The following is a 19,651-nucleotide window of genomic DNA, read 5'->3' as shown; positions in this document are numbered from 1 at the left end:
TTGCTTTGAAAAACTATACTATGAATTAAAATATTGCTTTCTTATTCTGTAATACATGTAGGTACATGTATTTGGTCTGGATCAGCACAAACAAGTTGGATCAACAAGGAAAGCTTGGATCAACAAGGAAAGCAACACTTTTGCTGAGGATGGAGGTGAGACATTCTTTCCAAAGAAATTTATTTCTGCTTGTGACACTTATTTTCTTTTATAGCAAGTATTTCCTATGAACCTTGTTCCCTACTAGAAGCTTTAATTTCTAGTCCCCTGCCCAATTTTCCCCAAAACAACTAATCCTAATGAAAAACCTACTCATAGCAGAAATGTTTGCTTGGGAAGTTTGGGAAAAATTATCCTAAGCTTATTCAGGATGGGCATATGGTTCCTGTACTGCAGCACAGAGAATACTACAAGATTACTGGGGGGTGTTATTTGTCAAATTATATGAATAGGGAGGAAAAAAAAAAACAGAATTTTAATGTTGAAATGGATCCAGCCAACAGGTCTGATATGGTTATGCTACAAACAGCACTGTAACTTGAACCTATTGAAGTGTAATACAGTCTAATTTGCAGGCTCCGTTACCTTGTCTGGACTCTGGGTTATGGAAATATCTAAAACAAAAAAATAACTGAAGAAAACAAAGAGTAGCATGCAAACATACTTCTACTCAAGGATCAAATCCTCTCTGAATGGAGAAGTGGTTAAAATATTAATAGTACATATTCACAGATCGACTGTCATGCTGTTTAGTGTTGTGGTCACCTGTGCCATCTGCCTCTTATAGTAATAGGCATTTTGAAAAAACTCCAAATAATACAAGTAAATAACACATTATCACCAAGGCATAGCTGGGATTCAAGGATACATTCAGTAATGGCTATTCCAGCCATTCCTGAGAGCCCAGATTGCAAGTGGTGTCAATGAGAGCCTTAATAGTTTCATAGAGACATGGTCCACAAAGACAGGTAAACAAGACACATCCTGTTCATCCCTTCTCATATCATTATCATGAATGCCATGGAAAAAGATAGTCCAAAAGAGCAAAATGTGTTCCAAAGACACACTGCTTTACCTCTCATATCGCGCTTGATCCAATCCAAAGAGGAAGCAACAAGAAGATTAAAGAACCAGAGTAAGGACCGGTTGACTCAGAGGACTTTTGCTCTAAAGATTTTCACACACATTGTTGGCATGTATTGTATATGCCTGGACCATTACTAGAAAGCACAGAGCTGATGGGTAGGTGAGGACTCTTTTAGTGAACTGAAGTTTTATCTTAGAGGAGCTTCCTGCTCAGCCATTACATGACCATCATCATCATCACTGGACTCCTTGATAAAATGGGGCTAGTTTGAATCTTCATAAAAATCAGCTCAGCATAACCCCAAATTGTTCCCACAAAGCTCCTAAGGGCCTGCACCTCCCCATCACAAATCCCTTGTGATATACTGCCAATCCCAAGGCAATTGCTCCCTATATAATCCAAAAATAGAGCCTGAGAGGACTGAATGCCAGCTGCTATACAATGCTGAAAGGTGATAAGGACATTATGATTGATTGTGAGAAAGGCCACGGCTAAATCAAGCACAATCAAGACTGACAGCAGACTCTGGGATTTGTTTGTCGGTATTGAATTCTTATGTATACAGTGCATTGAGAACACATTCTATAAAGAATAATATATACACAAAGACATGCTGATGAGCATGCACTATTACTCTGGAGGGAAAAAAATAGAGTAGCAGAAGTGTAGACAACCAAAGAGTAAGGAGAAAATAATGAAGAAGAAAATTATGGTTGGTTGGTGACACTTTTACAGAACCTGTCACGGAGGCAAAGGTTAAATTTCTCGGCTCAGTGTGTGCTTGCCGCACCTCATGGGGCTGGTATTTTTGCTGGCAAGGTTCTTGCAATGCAGAATTTTAGCTGGTTCCCTGAATAAATGACCTAGCTGCTTGGAATGCTCTACCTAAATAATGCAATGAATGTCACAACATCAACATTTTAATTCAAGTCAGAAGTGTGCTTCTTAAATGAATCTGTTCATTATTCCCACTTACCACAAATTCGTTTTCACCATGGAGCCCATTTGGACATCGTGACTAATAAAATTAAAGCAGAAGACCCACTCTAAGTGTTAGTGGACAGCCAATCTACAGCACCAGAGTAGAGCCCATCTAAAGTAACCCTGAAATGCACATAGCGCGGCCTTCAGGCCCTCAGCACTAACTCTTTCAGTCTATAAATCCTCTTCTGCTGCAAGACAGCATCAGTGCTGGTGCCTCCACATCTAAAAGAGGCAATAGGTAGGGACTGGGATGTCACCAAACCAGGGGGCCATTGATGACCACTCAGATGATGATGGAAACCTGGCTATGCAGTGCGACTGCAGGTGGTGTTATGAGTCCAGAACCAGTGATAAATCGAAAATTGCTATCTTAGCATCCCAGCCTCTATTCACATGGGACATGAAGAAAAGGTTGATTAATATAGGAGTTAAAATGCTTCCAGATGCCTTGAAGACAGTCCTCCACCACAGAGGGACTCTCCTGAGGTTAAGGCACGTAGATTCACTCTGCGTTGCCGGCATATACCAAAGCAGTCAGCCCACTGTAGGAGCATCAGGCGCTGCATTTTTTCCCTGTCTTTGGAACTTTTTTTTATTGTTGGTGGTGCTTTTCAGCAGGGAGTAGGAGCTACTTTTCTAATCTGAAGTTATGATGATCTTTACTGCTGCAAAAAGAAAAAAAAAAAGTTGTTTGCATACGAAGTAATAAGTAAATACATTTTCATACACAGCAATTTTGTATGTTTTTAGAGTATTTGCCCTCTGAGTATTTAGTCCTTTAGCCACATAGTCATTACCATTTTATTTCTTTGTATTTTCACTGTACTTTGGCACCAGGCATAAGTTATCTTGCGCTCTTATGCTGATCTCAGAAAAGAGGCAAATTAACAAAGTTAATAAAGCAGAAGAGAAATTTCTATTGTGTCTCTTACAGTGATAGCTGAAGATGCTGGAACGCAAAGCAGAGGACCTCTTCTCTCCTGACGTTGTATTTATTTTGTCACCTGCTTTGACAACTTAAGGAAGATGCTTGCCAATTTTCCCTTTTTTTTTTTTTCACCAATAATATCTTTACAATAAACTCAGAAAGACTCTCTTTCGTTTGCGTATAGATTTTGGCTGCAGTCCAGGAAAGCACTCAGGCGTATTTTTGGATCCACTTCCGTTCAAGACAGCCCATAAGCACCTGAGCAAAGACAAACCCTATACTTACGTGTTGGGAAAAGCACCAGGTAAAATCAAGACCCTTGTAGCGAGTGCAGGGTCTCCTTCATTTTTGCAAGTATACCTAGAGAGTCAATTCTCCTTCTGCCTGATTCATAGAGAGTTTTTACCAGCCTCAGTGGGGCAGAATTATGAATGTGATAAGAAATCTCACTGTGCTGATGAAATGTTATCAAAAGAAGTTTTAAAGAGCCTTTTCAAGCTAGCAGAGATTCAATGTTTTAAATATTTTAGGGGTAGCATGTGCCAGATTATCTATTTACCCCTGTGAAGAATTGCTTGTGACTAAGACAAAGGTATATTTGAGGCTGGCTGGGGACATCAGTCATTTCAGTGACATGCTTTGAGTGAGGATTAAATATAAATGGTACACAACAATACAATAATTATATATAAATAATCCTGGGAACCATCTAAGTAGGATGAGAACAAGTTTGGGGTTACAAGTAGATTTTCATAGAATGGCCAGTAGGATCACTATAAGCCTACTTTAGTTATCCTGAAGGAAAAAAAAATCCCATGGAAAGCTTGCCCAGATAATAGTTTAATTTTCCAGCTCTGCAATATGTTGCAGGTGACAATACAGTAATTACCATGCAAAGAACCCGTTAAGAAACAGCATAACTCAAAATGACTTCCTCATTCCAATTGCTGATTTGAGGGCAAAAAATACTCCCAGGACCATTGTAAAAACTGTGAATACGCTGGCAAACTTTGCACAAGAATTTGTCTTTGCTGCTTGCCCACTTTACAGCCCTATAGAAAGAGAAATTGTTTAACCAAGGCATTGCAAAGTGCACCCTAATCACTTGTGATGCGCATAAAGTATTTCTTTCTTTAGTAGGAACCTTATTATCAGCTGATGCTTAGGGTACCTTGAGCGATAAAAAGAGTGGCTACATACAAACATCTCAGACAAATGAGCCACAAGGCTGAAAGAATGAGAAATTTAACAAGTATCTGAAAGCATTTTCTCCTGCTGGTCCAAGGAAGCATTTAGCATTTGGAGAAAAAAAAAAAAAAAAAAAAGTCTCCTGAGCAAGCATCCATTTTGCAAAGTTTGTCTCTTTGTAGACATTTGAAAATGAGATGGGCTGGGTATTGCAAGGATGGGATATACTGGAAGAATTAGAAGTGTTGAGTCAACATAAGGTGTTTGGGCAATTACATGGCTTTATGCAGGACAGGAAATAAATTTATAACAGAAGCTGATTAAGAATTATTCAGTGGAGTCAACTGCTGAACCTCTTCAGAAAATGACATGCAGAAAGAGAAAGATGAAGCTGAGCAAATTTTCTCAGGTCTAGTGCAGAGGTCATCAAGCTGACCTCCACTGGCCGACAAAACTATGAGGCAGGACAGTGAGGATGCAAAAAATCCAGCACCAAGTGGGTTCCTTCTCATTTGGAAGCAAATGGGGAAAAAAGTATCCATGTCCCTTCTTCTGCGGGGCCAGCTCAACACAACCAGGCACAGAGGCAAGCGTGCAACAAGGTGGAGCTCTTAATCATCAAGGATTTAAACATCCCAAGGTCACCTGAGATCAATGCATAAAAAGTGAGCCCAGGAGATCTCAGCTCTCCTAGAACATGCCTTAATGTTCTGCCATATCAGAGCTTTCTGCCCAAAAGGGAATGTTATTTCTAAGGTTGAGCAAAACGTGGCAGCAAACTCCAACCTGGAGGCAAATGTTTTCTGGATTTGGCTCCAAGTCTACATTTATTTCCATGACAATGTCATTGAAAAAAAATATATATAACTGAAATCCTTGGACTTCGATAAAGGCATTTCCCACCTCAAATGTACAAATTACTGCAGCCATGTGCCTCAGCAAAACATCCGCTGAAGAGTGAGCAGAGGACCATCGTAGTTGGCTGGAGTACTTAAGCAAGTGCTTAAAACCAAGCAGGTTCTAGAGCACTTGGCAAAATAAATCTGGGCTTTGTGCTCCACCATTGTGATAAATGGGGACTATAACCAAATAAACGGGGTAAGAGACATATTTTTTTATTCCTACCTACTGTCTTTTGTGACTGAGAAAACTTGAGGTCTTTCTAATCTAAACCTGGGCTGCCGCTGACAAAACCAGACTTGCTGTGCTCTGTAATGACACAAGCCTTTGCAAGAACTGGAGAAAGGGACCTCATACGTGCTTTACTTATTTTTCATATCATTATGTTGGAGTTGGAAATTAAGTAAATGGAGTTCATCCATCCAAATTCTTCATGTTTTTTCTTTTTTTTTTCTGTCTCATTAGCTCCCATACTCCAGACAAATGATAAATGCTTGTAATATCGCTATATTTTAAATGTATGCTAGAGACTGGAAATACATTGAACAGATTGTTCAAGACACTGTATTGTTCTTGTTCATTGTCATTAGAGGCCCATGTATTTTGATTCGTATGAGGTAATGGCATATAATAACAAAGGTTATTTTCAAATCTTGCTACAGATCTTTTGCTCAGCTCATTTCTAAGGGAGATAACCACATCTATTGAGATAATGCACCAGACGTTATTCAGGGAATGACTATCAATTTGAACTAATATCTGTAAAATAATCTATTTTCCAAATGCAAATTGCTTTTTCTACATGCCCTTTTTCTTCCTGGCATAGCCATCCTGCAACACTCTGCTCTGCTGGTGTGTAATTCCTTGACACTGCAGAGCGTCAACGGAGATTTTCACTGGTAACTGGCTCTTGTTCCCTTTTCAGTGCATGAAAAATTTCTTTCATATGCTCTGGCAAACATATCTTGCTTCTGCAAACACTTGTGGAGGAAAAACATATAGATTACAGTCAGGATCTCTTCCATCTTGAATTACAGAATGGCATTTACTATAGTTTGGAAGAAGCCTGTCTTTTGGGTCATACATCAGATACAACTTCCATAAATCTTACCGGTCTCACTCTTTTCTATGTGCTGCAGAAAATACCTCGAAGAGTCTTCCATTCATGGCAATGCTTCTTCTTCTGTGCTCCTTCACTGATTTAAGTACATTGCAGACTAACCTTTTTGGGGTTGGGATTTTTTAGTGTTAATCCTCCACCTTGTCTGGAAAGGACTCAATTCTGATCATGCAGAAGTAGCACAACACTAAGACAAACTCTACTGTCAACGTGTCCAACGTGCCCAACATGTCAACTAGCAGAGGGATGTGCTGCACCACTCTCACAGGACATCTCTTCTGGTGCTGTATTGTGGGATATCCCAGCTATGGAGGAGCAATCATTGCAATCTTTGCTAATGCTGGATCTTTTTGATTTAATTTTGGGGGGAGAAGTTAAGGAAATTCAACAGTGCCTATCAATTCCCCATAAGTTAAACACTGGGGAATCTGAAGAAGAAACTCCCCTGCAAGAAAGCAAAAAGTCAGTGGGCATAATTTTATTCAAATGAATCATCTCTTTTGCTAAAGCAAAACCATATGGATCAAAATGCGTGTATGGAATAGAAGGCTAAACACAGAATACGTGTTTCTATAGTGAGCAAGCAATGGCCTTATTTGGATGCTCGGTTCAGTTTATGGAAGCACTCAAACAGCAGCCAGAAACGAAGCCCAGGAATATGTGACACGTGGTTTTCAAGGCAAAATCTGAACTCTGGACACAGAGAGCAATTAAGCATTCCCTACGTCTTCTGGCTTCATATGCAAATTTGACATTCAAATCAAACTTCTGAAAAGATCTCACCCATGCAAAAACACTAATAACAGAAGCGGTCCAGAGTTTAAGCCTTTTTTGCTTTAACTTTAATTACTTTGTCACAATTTCAGTGGAGGGCAAGGCACGTTAGGAGGTTATCAATTTGCTCCTCCCAGCTGTTTTGGAAGTCAAGTGTGGTTTTCCCCGACAAGACATGAAGTGGATAGGAATTTTAGATGGAGAATTTACAGCAGAGCGGCATGCGAGGAATTCATTATAAGCAGGAGCAGGGCGCCTTAAGAAGGTGACAATATTGTTTGCATAAGGGGCTTGCAAGCTGCAAACTAAGGGGAACTGCTGAACTGGTGTCATAAACTGCACACCGTTTCCATAGGCAAGAAGAAACACGCAGCAAGTTCTGGAAGAAAGAGCCTCCAAAGATTGTTTTGCACCTAACATCCAAGCTCACTCTGCTGTGGTGAGCATCCACATGCACAGTGCACACCTGTCTTTAATTGCAGTCTAACGACCTGCACACCTGTGCTTAATTGTAGTCTAATGACCTGCAGGTGAGGGCCACCATCCCCTGTTGAGGCTGGCTCACCAGCTTGAGTTAAGGATTTTCAATGGGGGTGTCAATTCTTACACCAGTCAAGTGTTTTGGGGTCCACTGCTTGCAGTTTTTGCTGTTCTGCGCTAGGATGATATTTCATAATACTCATCTTAAGGTCATGGATTATTAGTGCCATTGAGCAAAAAGCCTAAAAATGTCCTCTGCAACACCTGAATTCTGCTTAAGAACCATTTTAAGAGGTGAAATGGAACCATCTGATGACAATTGTTGTAACCATTAATTCTTGGAGTTGTCCACAATGGAAGATAGATGTTAACTCCATGAGAACTCTTATTTTTCATATCAGAAAAAAAAAAAAGTGTGATAGAGAACTGTATCAGAGAGAAAAGGCCAGAAGAGGTGCTACTAGCCAAGAAGACAAAGTTACACTGGTTAAAACTTACTACTAGGTGAAGGAGTAAGCAGGAAGGGAAAGGGAATACTGGGAAGCACAGAACAGGCTGTGTCCACTGCATCTCGACATGCTGTGAAATTAAAACTCAGCCTAATGGTGCAGAGTTTAAGCTGAAGTCTAGTGAAGTCAATAGAAATGTGTCATTTTGGGGAGTTGGGAAGATGAGTTGAGCTATGTTCAGCACGAAGAGGCTGCGGATGATCAGCCTAGGACATCATTAGGGCTAGCAGGAAACCTAAAGAGAAGAGGGGAAAGGCATTAGTGTAACAGCAAGGTTCATCATCATAATAATAAAATTGCAATGGATCTTGCAAGCTTTTGCAGTAACAAACACTGCTACCGAGCAAAGACTGGGCAGCTCGTAGCCACCCTGGCACTGCTCATCTCCCCCATTCACAAAGCGGTGCCGCATCTCGGGTCCTGCGTTTCCTCCAGGCTTTTATCGCTCCCACTGAGCATCCTGGCTCCCCGATCCTACTTGATAGTCACTGCAGGCGTGATGTGCAGCAGTCTCCGCTAAGAAACACAGTGATCTTTACGTAAAAAGCCTGACCTTTTTCCGCTGGCATTTTGTCAGGACGGGCTGAAGGCGGGAGGGGGAGAGAAGCGAAGGGGGCAGAGAAGCCTGCGCTACTTGTTGCTGTAAAAGAAAAGTGTATTTTGGGGCAAAGCATCATCCTGACTGTGCCGTTCATTTTTTTCTTTCTTTTTTTAATAGCAGCATAAGGCATCGTGCATAAGCCTACGTGTTTAACAGCGGCTGCACTCCAGCGGAACACCGGGTTTTCTCTCAGCGCTAGCAATAGCATCTTCTCTCCACCCCGTCCTTTTCCTCCCCCATAAAAACACATAAAAAGGCCAGCTCATTGCTAAAAGCATTTGCTCTATGATTCCTTAATGCAAAAATAACTACCAAAAAAAAAAATGATGCTGGCACCACCATGACGCCGGGTCTCCGTGCTCATGGAAGCTCTCGCAAAAGCTGCTGGAAACGTAAAACCACCAGACTGGCAAATTTATGCAAACGTTTCAGGCCAGCGCCTCAGGAGATGCTTGGGGGGGTGGAGGGGAATGCAAAAATTGGGGAAAAAAATGACAGTTGCTTTGGAAGGAAGAATATATGCACACCGCAACGCCATGCATCCGTACAAGCCCTTCGCTTGCTCGTCCCCGGGCATTTTTCCAACTGAGCCGCCTTGGATTTTCCGTAGGGAAACGCAAGAAGCGTTGGAGGACGGTGCGGGGGTGGGGGGGGATGCGTTTCCTTAGCCAGGGATGGTGGGGGACGGGAACGTTTTCCCACGTTTATCCCGGCGATTTGCACCTCCTCCTGCCGGTTCCCCCCCTTCCCCAAAATAAAACAAAGGGTGAAACAAAGGGTGAAGGGGAGGGGGGCGCGGGGAGGTTGGGGTCCCCTTACCCGCTCGGCGCGGCCGCCGGGGCTGCAGGAGGAGGAGGAAGAGGAGGAGGAAGAGCGGGGACACCGCGGCAAAGCGCCGCTCCTCCTGCCGAGATGAAAAAAAAAAAAAAAAAAAAAAAAAAAAAAAAAAAACCACCCACAAATCCGCTTTCCTTTCCTTTCCCCCCCTCCCGACTCCTCTTGCCATTCGGATTCCCTTCCCTCTCTCCACCACCGTCTCCCCCCCCGTGCCTGCCCATTCGGCCGGTCTCGGCGCGCGCCCGCCCGCGCGGAGCGGCTGCCCGTGCCCGCCGCGCGGCCCCGAGGAGCCGCCGCGGAGCCGCCGCGGAGCCGCCGCGCCTTCCCGCGCCTTCCCGCAGCGCCGCCCGGTGAGTGGGGCCGGGGCCGCGCGGAGCGCTCGCGTGCAGCCACCGGGCGCTTAAACGAATGGGAAAAAAAAAAAAAAAACCCAGAAAGAAAAAGGAGGGAAAAAAGAAAAAGGGAAGAAATAGAAAAAAAAATAAAAAAAAAGAAGAAGGGGGGAAAAAAGGAGGGAAGGGAAAGCCAGACCTTGCTGGCTCCTCAGTCTTTCCCTTTGCTTCTGCTCTCTCCGCTTCTCCGAACTCGCAGGAATTGGGAGACACGGAGCCTCCTGCCGCGGCCACCTGCGCCCGGCGCTCCCGTGTCCCGGCCCGGACCCGCTCCACGCTCCGCTTTAACCCTCCGCGCGTCCCCCGCGCCGGCCTGGGGGTCGCGGGGGAGAAGGGCGGAAAGACTGGGATGCGCAGTGGAGTGCCTGGAAGTCGGCGTGAGGATGGATGGGGTGGAGGAAAGTTCATGATTTCGGCTTGGGTAGGATGGGGCACGGAGAATTAGCCTCCCAAAACGGCCAGGGTTGCCCGAGCTGTTCGGAGATGCCAGTATTTAGGGGAGGGGGGTGCCTTGTGGAGAGGGAGGGGAGCATTTTTTGGAAAAGAAAAAGAAAAGAAAAGAAAAAAAGAAAAAAAAAAAAAAGCTGCTTTTTGGCTACCCCAAGGAGAGACATAGAGAGCCAGAGCCTCCTGAGCGCGTCTGCGCCCTCCCGCACCCGCATGCCGCGCTTGGGAGCAGAGCTTTGGGGAAGCTTATCATTGTATTTTATTATTTTATTTGGGGAGGCTGAAGTAGGGACTGCTTTACTTGCAAAGGGGAGGAAGACGCTGGAAAATAAACATTCTGTGTGTGTGCGCGCTCATGCCTCCAGCATGCCTTCACCACCAGGCAAGTGGTCAGTAGGTAACGAGAACCTGCCAGGCTCCCAAATTTATGGCCCGGAGGGCCGGAAAGAGCAGTGCTCCCCCCACCCCTTCCCTATTGCTCTGCCGCCACCCCCCTCCTCCTGCCTCCAAATCGCAGGGAAAAGGGGGAGTTGCAAAAGCCCTTCAGGCGTGGGATCCAAAATCCAGCCTTCCTCCAGCGCCTCCTCACCCTCCCGCCCCGCTGCCTCTCTCCTCTAGGAGAATTTTCCCTCCTTGCCGTCATTCCGGAGCAGCCTCTGCTGTGTCCCCCCCTCCCCCGCCAGCTCCAGCCCCATCCCACCCAGCCGCAGGTGGGGACGGGACTGGGGTGATGAACCAAATCGCCGCGGGCTCGGCTGCATCGCACCGCCCTGAGGCTGCCGCCACGGGCGGCTCCGCAAAGTTTCCCTTGCAGCCAGATGCCCTTCCCAGGTGTAGAGGGAGAGCTAGGTAAGTGCGCTGCAGATGCCGGGCCCGGTGTCATTATTGCAATTATTATTATTGCTGTTATAAATATTTTTTAGCCTTAAAAAAGAGCAGCCCCCCGGGGGTTAACAGCTCAGCCTGTCGGTCGCACCTTTGCTGGCTGCAGGCTGGCGTGCTGCAAAAGGGGATATATCCCATTTTTAAGAGCACTTTCGGACACCTCCTCCTCCAAAAAGAGAGGAGAGGCAAGGAGGACGCAGGGCATCCGAAGTGCTGAGCCCAGGGTGCCCCTGATGGATGGTGGCACCGGCTCGGAGCTGGTGACATTTTTGTGCCCAGAAGGGGTGTGTGTGCGTGCGTGTGTGTGTTGCAAGGCGGCAGACACCCCCGGACCCTTTCGCCTCCAAACCCGCAGCAAATCAATGCGGTTCGCGTAGCCTCGCCGGGAAGCTTAGGGGAGAAGATCCCCGTTAGCCTTGATGCTTCATTGCCGGCGCTGGCGGCTCCTCCGGACCCCACTCCCCCGGCGCAGGGCTGGATGACTCAGAAAAAGGGGCAAAATCGAGGGTTTGGGGAGTTTTCCCTCCCTTATTTATTATTATCACTATTATTTGGCTGTAGGGCACCCCGCGGGAGCAGCCCCCCCGCCTTGCGCTTAACCCCCGCGTGTCTCGGCGCTGCCGCGGGGCACGGGGCAGCGCGCAGCCGTACGGCAAAAAACAGGGGGACATAAAGGGGCTAGAGGGTGTGAGCTCCGTGCTTTTAACCATGCCACGGCCGTGCCTTTAAGGTAAGGGCTCGCTCGGCAGTTTGGGAGCGTTTCCTTAAGGAGTTGCAGGAAAGGGGAACTTTATGAACTGAAATTGCTGGTATTTTGCAAGGCATCATTCCTAACGTTGAGGATTTCTGTTAGGGATAAGCAAGCGGGTGGGAAATACGTACTGAGCAGCAAAGTAAATGCGTGCCTGGCAGATGAATGTAATGTGCATGATGAGTGGGGAGTGTTACAGCATGGAAAGCAGGTGCAGATCCTTGCCAGAATGAAGGCCAGTGTGAGACAGAGCTGATAAAAACACACACATACACACACATATATATATATATATGTATATGTATGTATTTGTGTGTGTGTATATACATATATATATATGTATACAGACTGTAACTCAGACAGGCATGCAGCTGGCTAGCAAGTTGGGCTGCAGAAATCACAGTAACTTATTTGCTAGAAAAAAATCCCACATCTCACTTTACTCCAGCCACTCAAGGATGCTTGCGAAAAGGAAGAGCAAAGTAGCAGCTTGCAAGCGGCTGCGTTTTCCATGTAGGCAAATAGCTTGTGTGGCCCTCCGTGCGTTGCTGGGAGTAGGGAATAACTTGGGTGCACCAACCCTTGCAGGCAGGTGTGGAGTTGGGTTTCGCTGCCAGAAGCCAGCGCTGGTGGTGCCAGGGATTTACTCGAGTTAAATGTGCGAGTCCCCCTTGCTGTGGCACCCAGATTGGGGATTAAAAGCCTGAGCTATATTTCTTTTCCTCGGCATCTGTGCGGAGCCGGAGAGCTATAGCCTTAGGCACTGTTGTCTTGCCGCCTATGCAAAAGCTCTTATGGATTGGTGCCTGCTGCTATTTCTCCTCTCCAAATCGTGTGTGTAATTTAAGTGTGTGTTGCTGGAGGATGGAACGATCCGTTATGTTTTCGGGCAGCCGATCCCCTGCAGTGGGGGGAAACCTCCCCCGCTGACACGGGCTTCGCTCGAGTTGCTGCACTAGGGGCTCTTGCCCATGGGCTCCTGAGACTCTGCAAGCAAAAATATCGACCAGGAGAGAGGGAAAACAAGTAGCCGGGTGTTGTACAGAGCCAGCTGCAGAAGGCACCGTCTGTACACAGCAATCCAAGAATCCAGGAACCCGGCCTTGTCCCTTCCCATTTTTTTTTTCCCCAGATGCCATCGCGGAGAGTTAACTGTTCCACCGTCTCGCTGTTAGTGCTGACATGTCTGGAAAGTTGTTTTTTAGTCATAGGAAAGAGCTGGGACATCTCTGCCCTGGGAAGAGGTGCTCATTTAAGGGATTATTCAGCTTCATTTTGCATGGGGTTGGGGTATCTGATGGTGAACCGTCTAGAAAATGTCTTGCTTGAGACTTCAGCAGACAAAATGAATGTGCAAAATCTCTCTCTTTTCTCTCTCTCTCTCTCTCTCTCTCTCTCTCTCTCTCTCTCCAAACCAAGGAGTTTGCTTATTCAGGAGCTTCAGAAAATCTAAATGGAAAATTTGGGAGATCACTCAATTTCTCCAGATTTTCCTTTGGAAGAAAAAAGGGAGTGGTGGGAGGCGCTAGAAGATGCTGCTTGGAAGCATTAAGTGTTTGCTAGCTGTCCTGTGTGTCCAGTGCCTCCCTTTCTCATTCCTCCCAGAAGTAGGTGTTGATTTTTTGATTTTTTTTTTCATTTTCCTCCTGAAACTTCCATAATCCCAGGAGGGAGGATAATCACCCAAAATGCTATTTGACAAAAATACCTTTTCAAGAAGGTCTTACTAAAGAAAACTATCCTGTTAGGGTCTTGTAGCCAGTAATGTACAGATAATAATTATATGGGGAAGATGTCTGACTCTTCTTAATACTTAACCATTGATACATCCCTTTTAATTGCAACTGCATTCTCACCATAGCATCGTTTTCCAATCATTCAATACATCTGCTCTGGCAGCCAGGGCCCCCATCTTCCACAATTAAAGATGATCTCGGCATTACTATTAACTTCCCTGAGAGCAGGATCAATTTCCCAGCTAATAATTTGGAACTGGGATGAACTTTAGCGTCCGAAAATCTGGGAGTGCTATCAAGCTGCTCGCTGCACACTGAGCAGTATGAGGAGAGTATATTGACTTGAAGAGCATTAAAATAGTAGAAAAATGAAGGATTTCATCTCCCACCCTTCAGCTTATGTTGCTTTAGGTCTCTGTAGTCTATCTTCAGTGCTAAATCAACATGTTATAAATATATAAAGTGCATTAAGAGAACTTCCTTTTCCAAAGGGCCCCATTTTGCTGCAGGCGTTTGGTGTCCCGAGAATCAAGTCTGAAAACTAGTGTGTGAATAATCTGGTTTTGCAGCTCTGAAATTAATTTCCTACAGCTATCACAGTCAGTAAATATATGTCTACACACACATTTTGCATAGGCATGTGTACACACTCATATATATGTTTATATGCATATATACACCATGCACACCCATGAATTCATGGTGTTCTCTGCCAGGTCAAGGCTTTCTGTGTTTAGCTAATGAAGCCTCTCACTGGGACCCCATATTTTGTTCCGCCTACGAGAGAATATTAGCCAGGCTCTATACACTGTGAGCTAAGTGGAAATTATTAAATTGCAATGGGTTGTCTCCTAATGAGGTGAGCTCCCCAGGTGGGTTCTTTCACTACAGCATGTGAATGACGATTAGAAAACTTTGCTCGTTAGCAGTAACACCTTCACTGCCAGGTATACCAGCCCCTTGATTGACGAGGAGAGCATTTTCTGAGGTATTTATCACACATTACTGGTAAAGGGCTTACATGTGGGGCTCTGGATTCTAGATCCTGTGTTATTCGTGACTATGGAAGACACAGAGCGGAGTTAGCTCTTTCAGTACTTATAAATCTCCTGGAAGCAACAGAAACACCTGGCTAATCAGGTGACCCTGGGATCTCCTGATTGTGGCTGACCCTGTGTAATGGTTACCCTGCCTGTAACAATGCACAGATGTTGCTGCTTTACAGAAACCAGCATGTGGAGATCAATCCTTTTGGTGGTCTGGAGGTGAGGACTTTACCGTGGTGAGGGCCTCCTTTTCATCCAGTGCTGGTGTCAGACATGGCTCTGGCTCTTTTGGCTTAAAAAACTGCAAGTTTGAATAACCTATTAAGTACCCGTCAAGCTATCTAGCAAGGTGCACTTATCAGATTGATTCCCATTAATTGAAGGAACAGCACTTTTGACAGGCATGGTTATTCATAGGACAGCTTAATTTCTTTGTACAAGCTTGTCTTGGCTAGGCAAAGCCTACCAAAATTTTATTTTTCTCTCTTTTTTTTTTCCTGAAAAAAAAAAGGAAAGAGAATGTAATGAAGAAATCCTATGCTCCTCGTATCTAAAGAGACTTCATTAGCTGCAGATTTGTAATCTCTAATAAGAGGTGTAGAACATACATCGTTTATTCCAGGCTGAAAAGGTACAAGCTGAAAGTTTAAAGATAAGGCCAGCGTTTCAGCATTAGCTCAACACTTTTCTACTAAATCAAAATGTCTTTTTCTATCACTTGCAACAAGAAGTGGTGATAACTTTGCAATAGCGTGGCTTTAGACTATTACTTAGCTTGATTAAAACACTAGAAAGATTGTAAATTGTGAGGAGATTCTGAAGCTCAAATTTTCTCTCCTTATAACATGACGTTCACAAGAAAGGCACTTTTTTAACAGAGCACTTTTTCTGTTTTTTTTTTTTTCATTTCTTCAAAATTTGTTGAATAAGTGACAAATTTGTTTATTTTATCTGAATAAAAACATAGCATCACAATAATTTTTTAGGAAAAAGACTTGCAAGGAAGTTGGAAGAGCTTTGGAGACACGTTTATGTAGGATAGCAGGCTGTCCAATATACATGACATAATTGCTGTACGTGACATTATTTCTACAATGGAGCTTTGTGCATTGTATGTCCTGAGATGTAGTTAGGTCCAGGCTGTCTTACCAAAGCTTGAATCTTTACTCAATCAGCCATAAAGCCCCTGCTCTCACATCTATAAAAAATCAATAGCTATAATGTGAATGTTTAAGAGGATCTGGCTGTTTCCCACCTACTAGTTACGGGCTTAAAGTGTTGAGGCAAAGGCTCTTCTGCAAAGTCTACACGGCAGTTTGGAGCAGAATCCGATGCAGAACTGATGCTTTGGTCCTGCACAAGTCCCATTTTACATTTTTTTTTTTCCTCCTATTAGCATGAATGCACTTAGCTCCAGGAACTTGAGCTTTAACCATCTATTTGCACCAGCCAAGAAACTGATCCGCAGGCTGTGAAATCAGCTGTGAAATGTGTTGTGGACGTGGTCGAAAGATATAATAGAAGAGCAGTGTTCAAAAAACAGTCACCATTCTATTAGATATTGACAAAAAAAAAAGGCTTATAAAATAATTCATTTTTACTGCAGTGAACCCAGAAATGGGATGCACCTCTGAAGCCTCTGAAAATGAGCAATCCGTCTTGGTAACTCCAGAAAACACACCTAAAAAAAAACACATGGTTTGAGACCAGAGCAGAGTTATGGATTAGGTTGGATAATATCTGAGGGGATGGAAGTTAATGAAACTAGGCTGTCCGTGGGATTTTGTAAATATGTGCTCATTACGTGCAATTGAGCACATTGCTGCTTTGGCCCTCTTCCTAAAGCCACAGTACACCCACGCTCCATTATTTTTGCTCTTCATTACGTTAGGAACAATATTAGCACTGCAGCAGCTTCAAGGAAACTCCTGTTTTGTCTGAGGCTGAGCCGATTTCCTCAGCTCTCCTTCCTTTCCTGAGCATTTGTTGCCTGATCTTCAGAATCAAGATGTTTAAGCAACGAGATGAATCTTCAGCTGGGTGCTCCGTGGAGGGAACGGACATCATCAGTGCCTTCCTTCTTCTCATTTTGTATTGTTTTTGTTATCAAATTATTTGAAAGACATTAACTGTCAGGCTTTGCGACACCCTGATACTGTGAATGGAAACCGTGCTTAAAGAAAGGCTAAGGGACTAGGTGGCAGTTCTGCAGTCAGATCCGAGCTGTAATTCCAGAGTGCTCCACATTTTCTCTTTTCCTGTTAAAATTCCGTCTCAGCAAACCGTTAGGGGACAAAATTTCTTCCCTACCCCTTCAGCCTTGATATGAGTCTACTGACCTCTAGGAGCAGTTGTTGGGACTAAAACAGTAGTGTGCAATTTGTGAAGAGCTTCTTCCTCCCATTTTAGGTGGTGGCAGCTGAACCAGCCCCTGGTTTTAAAACTAGCTTGAGTTCCGTTAAAGTAGGACTAACTGGGATGAGCTTTATGATTACTCTGACATAGTTTATCGCCAAGTTGCATGTGTTTTAGCACACGTGCACTTTTCAGGTGCATCTGATGCCCCATTGCTAAGGTGGGCCCTAAATCTTCTGTCTGTGACTAACAGTGATGGATGGAAAGGAGAACTATTTATGCAATTCTTAATGAGCTCTTAGTGGTAGCATAATATATAACTTGGGGTGTACTCTTTGCAAGCCCTCAGGAGCCGCTTAATCCCCGTGAGAACCCATCCACCAGACGGCTGTGGCAGAGAATACTGAGCAATTTAAAGCTGTGTTGACTGTTAAATATATCTGTTAAGCTGAAATGCAAGTTTCAAAATATCTGCCTTTTTTTTCCTCCCTGCAGAACAAGTCCTGATTTTTTCCAAATGTGTTTGTGCTGTTTGCATTCCAACTCCCTGCGTGGCATCAGATATTTTAACTTGCAGTTTTTGGACAGCTTGGAAGAGTCTTTAGAGAAACTTGTGCAAGGGGAGTATGATTTCACACGGCTCCTGGCGAACTACTGTATTTGTGCAAAGGGATGTCACAAACGGAGAAGTTTAGGTAGGAAAGAATAAATCCAGGTGAATTCCTTCCCTTGTGAAGGAAGGATCACTTAAATAGCATGTGAAGATCAACATGAAAAGATGTATGATATTCCACACACCCTTGTGAACTTGAAAAGATAAAGATCTCATAAAAGAACCTCTTTCTTTTATGTACCTACTCAATTCACACGTTTGAGGTATCAAACGTGGTAGAGAAGAGCCAACACTCCTCTTTTATGAGAGTAGAGGTCGAGCAAGGCCTGTTGATGACAGACCCCGGGTGCCTCTGGGCATTAGTAGGGCCTGTGGGAATTTATGCATTCTGAGCTGGGCAGCAGAGGAGAAATTGGGTCTTCCACAAATATTAGGGATTAAGGCAATCATCTCAGTGTACCTGAGAGTTGGTGTGCACTTCTAGAGCTAGGGAGACTGGCAAGAGCTGCACGGAGATGCAATAAGAAACATGTGAATACATGTAATTAAAGACTGGAAAAAGTGGGTTTCTACGAAGACATTGCAAAAAACTTTTTTTTTTGTGAATTATAGATGCAATCATGTCATCTGTGACCATTGCATCTTGCACGGCAGACGGAACGGACAATGGTTGCAGGGTCAGGATGATGTGGACTCTCCTTTTTGCAGGTGCATTTTATTTTTCACTCCTCTGAAAGCTGGGGTAAGGAGCAGGAGTAGGATTGCATTTGCAAAAAAGGTTCAGACCACTGTCTACTTGATATTTCAATTTTCACAAGCATGGTTACATGGGGCTTATTCTGGTCTTGCGTGGAGAAGAGATGAAAGCCAAAAACTTGGCACTGCAGGAGGCCCTATCTGAGCAGGAGAAAATGTGCTGCGTGAAACACCAGAGAAGACATCAGGTGCTTTTGTGAGGACCTCACGTCCTTTTGAGCCTGGAGCATAAAACTCGCTTAAGGATGTCAGATACAGAGTTGTTTTCTCCCTTCATTTTTGCCAACGTATTTGCTTTGTGTTCCAGCTGAGGACAGTGTAGGTCAGGGCCTAGTGTAGCTCACTATGAATGGCAGAAAACAAGCTGATCTGAAGCTCCTCAGTAAAAGTTGCCTATTGACAAGTATATTTTGTCTGTGTCTTGCAAAGTGGCAGACACCGTGACCTGCAGCGCATCAGGGCTGGAGGCAGGGAAGGCTCTCTTGAACTCCCTGAATCCCTATTCTGCTTCTTCCACCCAACTCTCCTGCCTCTCTTGTCACACAAGCATCAACCACTTTCACCCAGCATCAAGGTTTTGCTGGTTCAAGGCTACACAATCTCTTAACAGCTTCTTCTACAAAGGACAGAATAGAGGCCTCCATCTCAGATACCTTTTGTTGTCTTTCAGAAAGCTTAGCTCGTAAGAGTGCATTTGATGCATCTTGATGATTCCCTTTGAAGAACAAACTTCATGTGGGGGCTGAGAGCAGTGCCCAGAATGACTGAGATGCTCTTGAGCCCTCAGCTCCTCGTTGTCCATAGTGCTCCCATCGTGAGATCTCACGGTGCTTTGTGGCTGTCTTGTCCTTCAAGTGCTCTTGTGCTCCAGTGTAAACAAGTGTCTCCTTTTCACACGGTTAACATCCAGAAGTTACTTTCTGAGAAAAAAAAAAATTCACTAATTCTAACACAGTTCTTATGAGTAGGTCTTGCTGTACATTATAGAGGAAGACATTTATTTTAACAACTATGCATAAATTGCTTTCTCTTTTATTTGTGTCAAAATACCTTTGCAAATCTGGTCTAAACTTACCTTTCCTGCTCTGAGTTTCCTTGCTTTCTTTCCAGCTAGATAAATTGTTGCTTCTTGTCATTGATTGAAAGTTGAAGTCACTGTTAATACTTCTGAGAATTTTGCATAATTGTTAGCAAATCCACAAATGATTCTGGTCCTCTTTTCCATGGCATGTGCAAAAAAAGGGAATATCCCATGCACCCTG

At 44.3% G+C, this 19,651-nt stretch overlaps 1 protein-coding gene and 1 long non-coding RNA gene across 5 annotated transcripts in view; one reads left to right on the top strand and one right to left on the bottom strand.

Annotated features, from left to right (window-relative positions):
* Positions 1–8,130: 8,130 nt before the first annotated feature.
* LOC148594666 (uncharacterized) lies at positions 8,131–9,503 on the bottom strand. The gene is made up of 3 exons (XR_015913381.1): positions 9,391–9,503; positions 8,524–8,610; positions 8,131–8,205 (listed from the first exon to the last, which is right to left on the bottom strand). It is a non-coding gene; the product is annotated as an uncharacterized LOC148594666 (long non-coding RNA).
* Positions 9,504–9,740: 237 nt separating this feature from the next.
* Positions 9,741–19,651, top strand: part of BRINP3 (BMP/retinoic acid inducible neural specific 3) — a 156,767-nt gene continuing 146,856 nt past the window's right edge. The window contains exons 1-2 of one of the 4 annotated variants that reach the window (XM_088524837.1): positions 11,059–11,096; positions 18,246–18,341. The gene's annotated coding sequence lies outside the window, so the exon portion shown is untranslated. Of the gene's footprint in view, positions 9,759–10,961; positions 11,097–18,230; positions 18,342–19,651 lie in introns of those variants that run through there. The other 3 variants (XM_088524838.1, XM_010213000.2, XM_088524836.1) reach the window with 3 other exon arrangements.

The sequence above is a fragment of the Tinamus guttatus genome, unplaced genomic scaffold (genome assembly GCF_059628265.1).
Source record: "Tinamus guttatus ecotype Peru unplaced genomic scaffold, ASM5962826v1 Tinamus_guttatus_pri_ptg000215l, whole genome shotgun sequence".
NCBI classification, from domain to species: Eukaryota; Metazoa; Chordata; class Aves; order Tinamiformes; family Tinamidae; genus Tinamus; species Tinamus guttatus.
The sequence above is the reverse complement of the archived record's forward strand: the minus strand, read 5'-3'. Positions and strand labels throughout refer to the sequence as shown.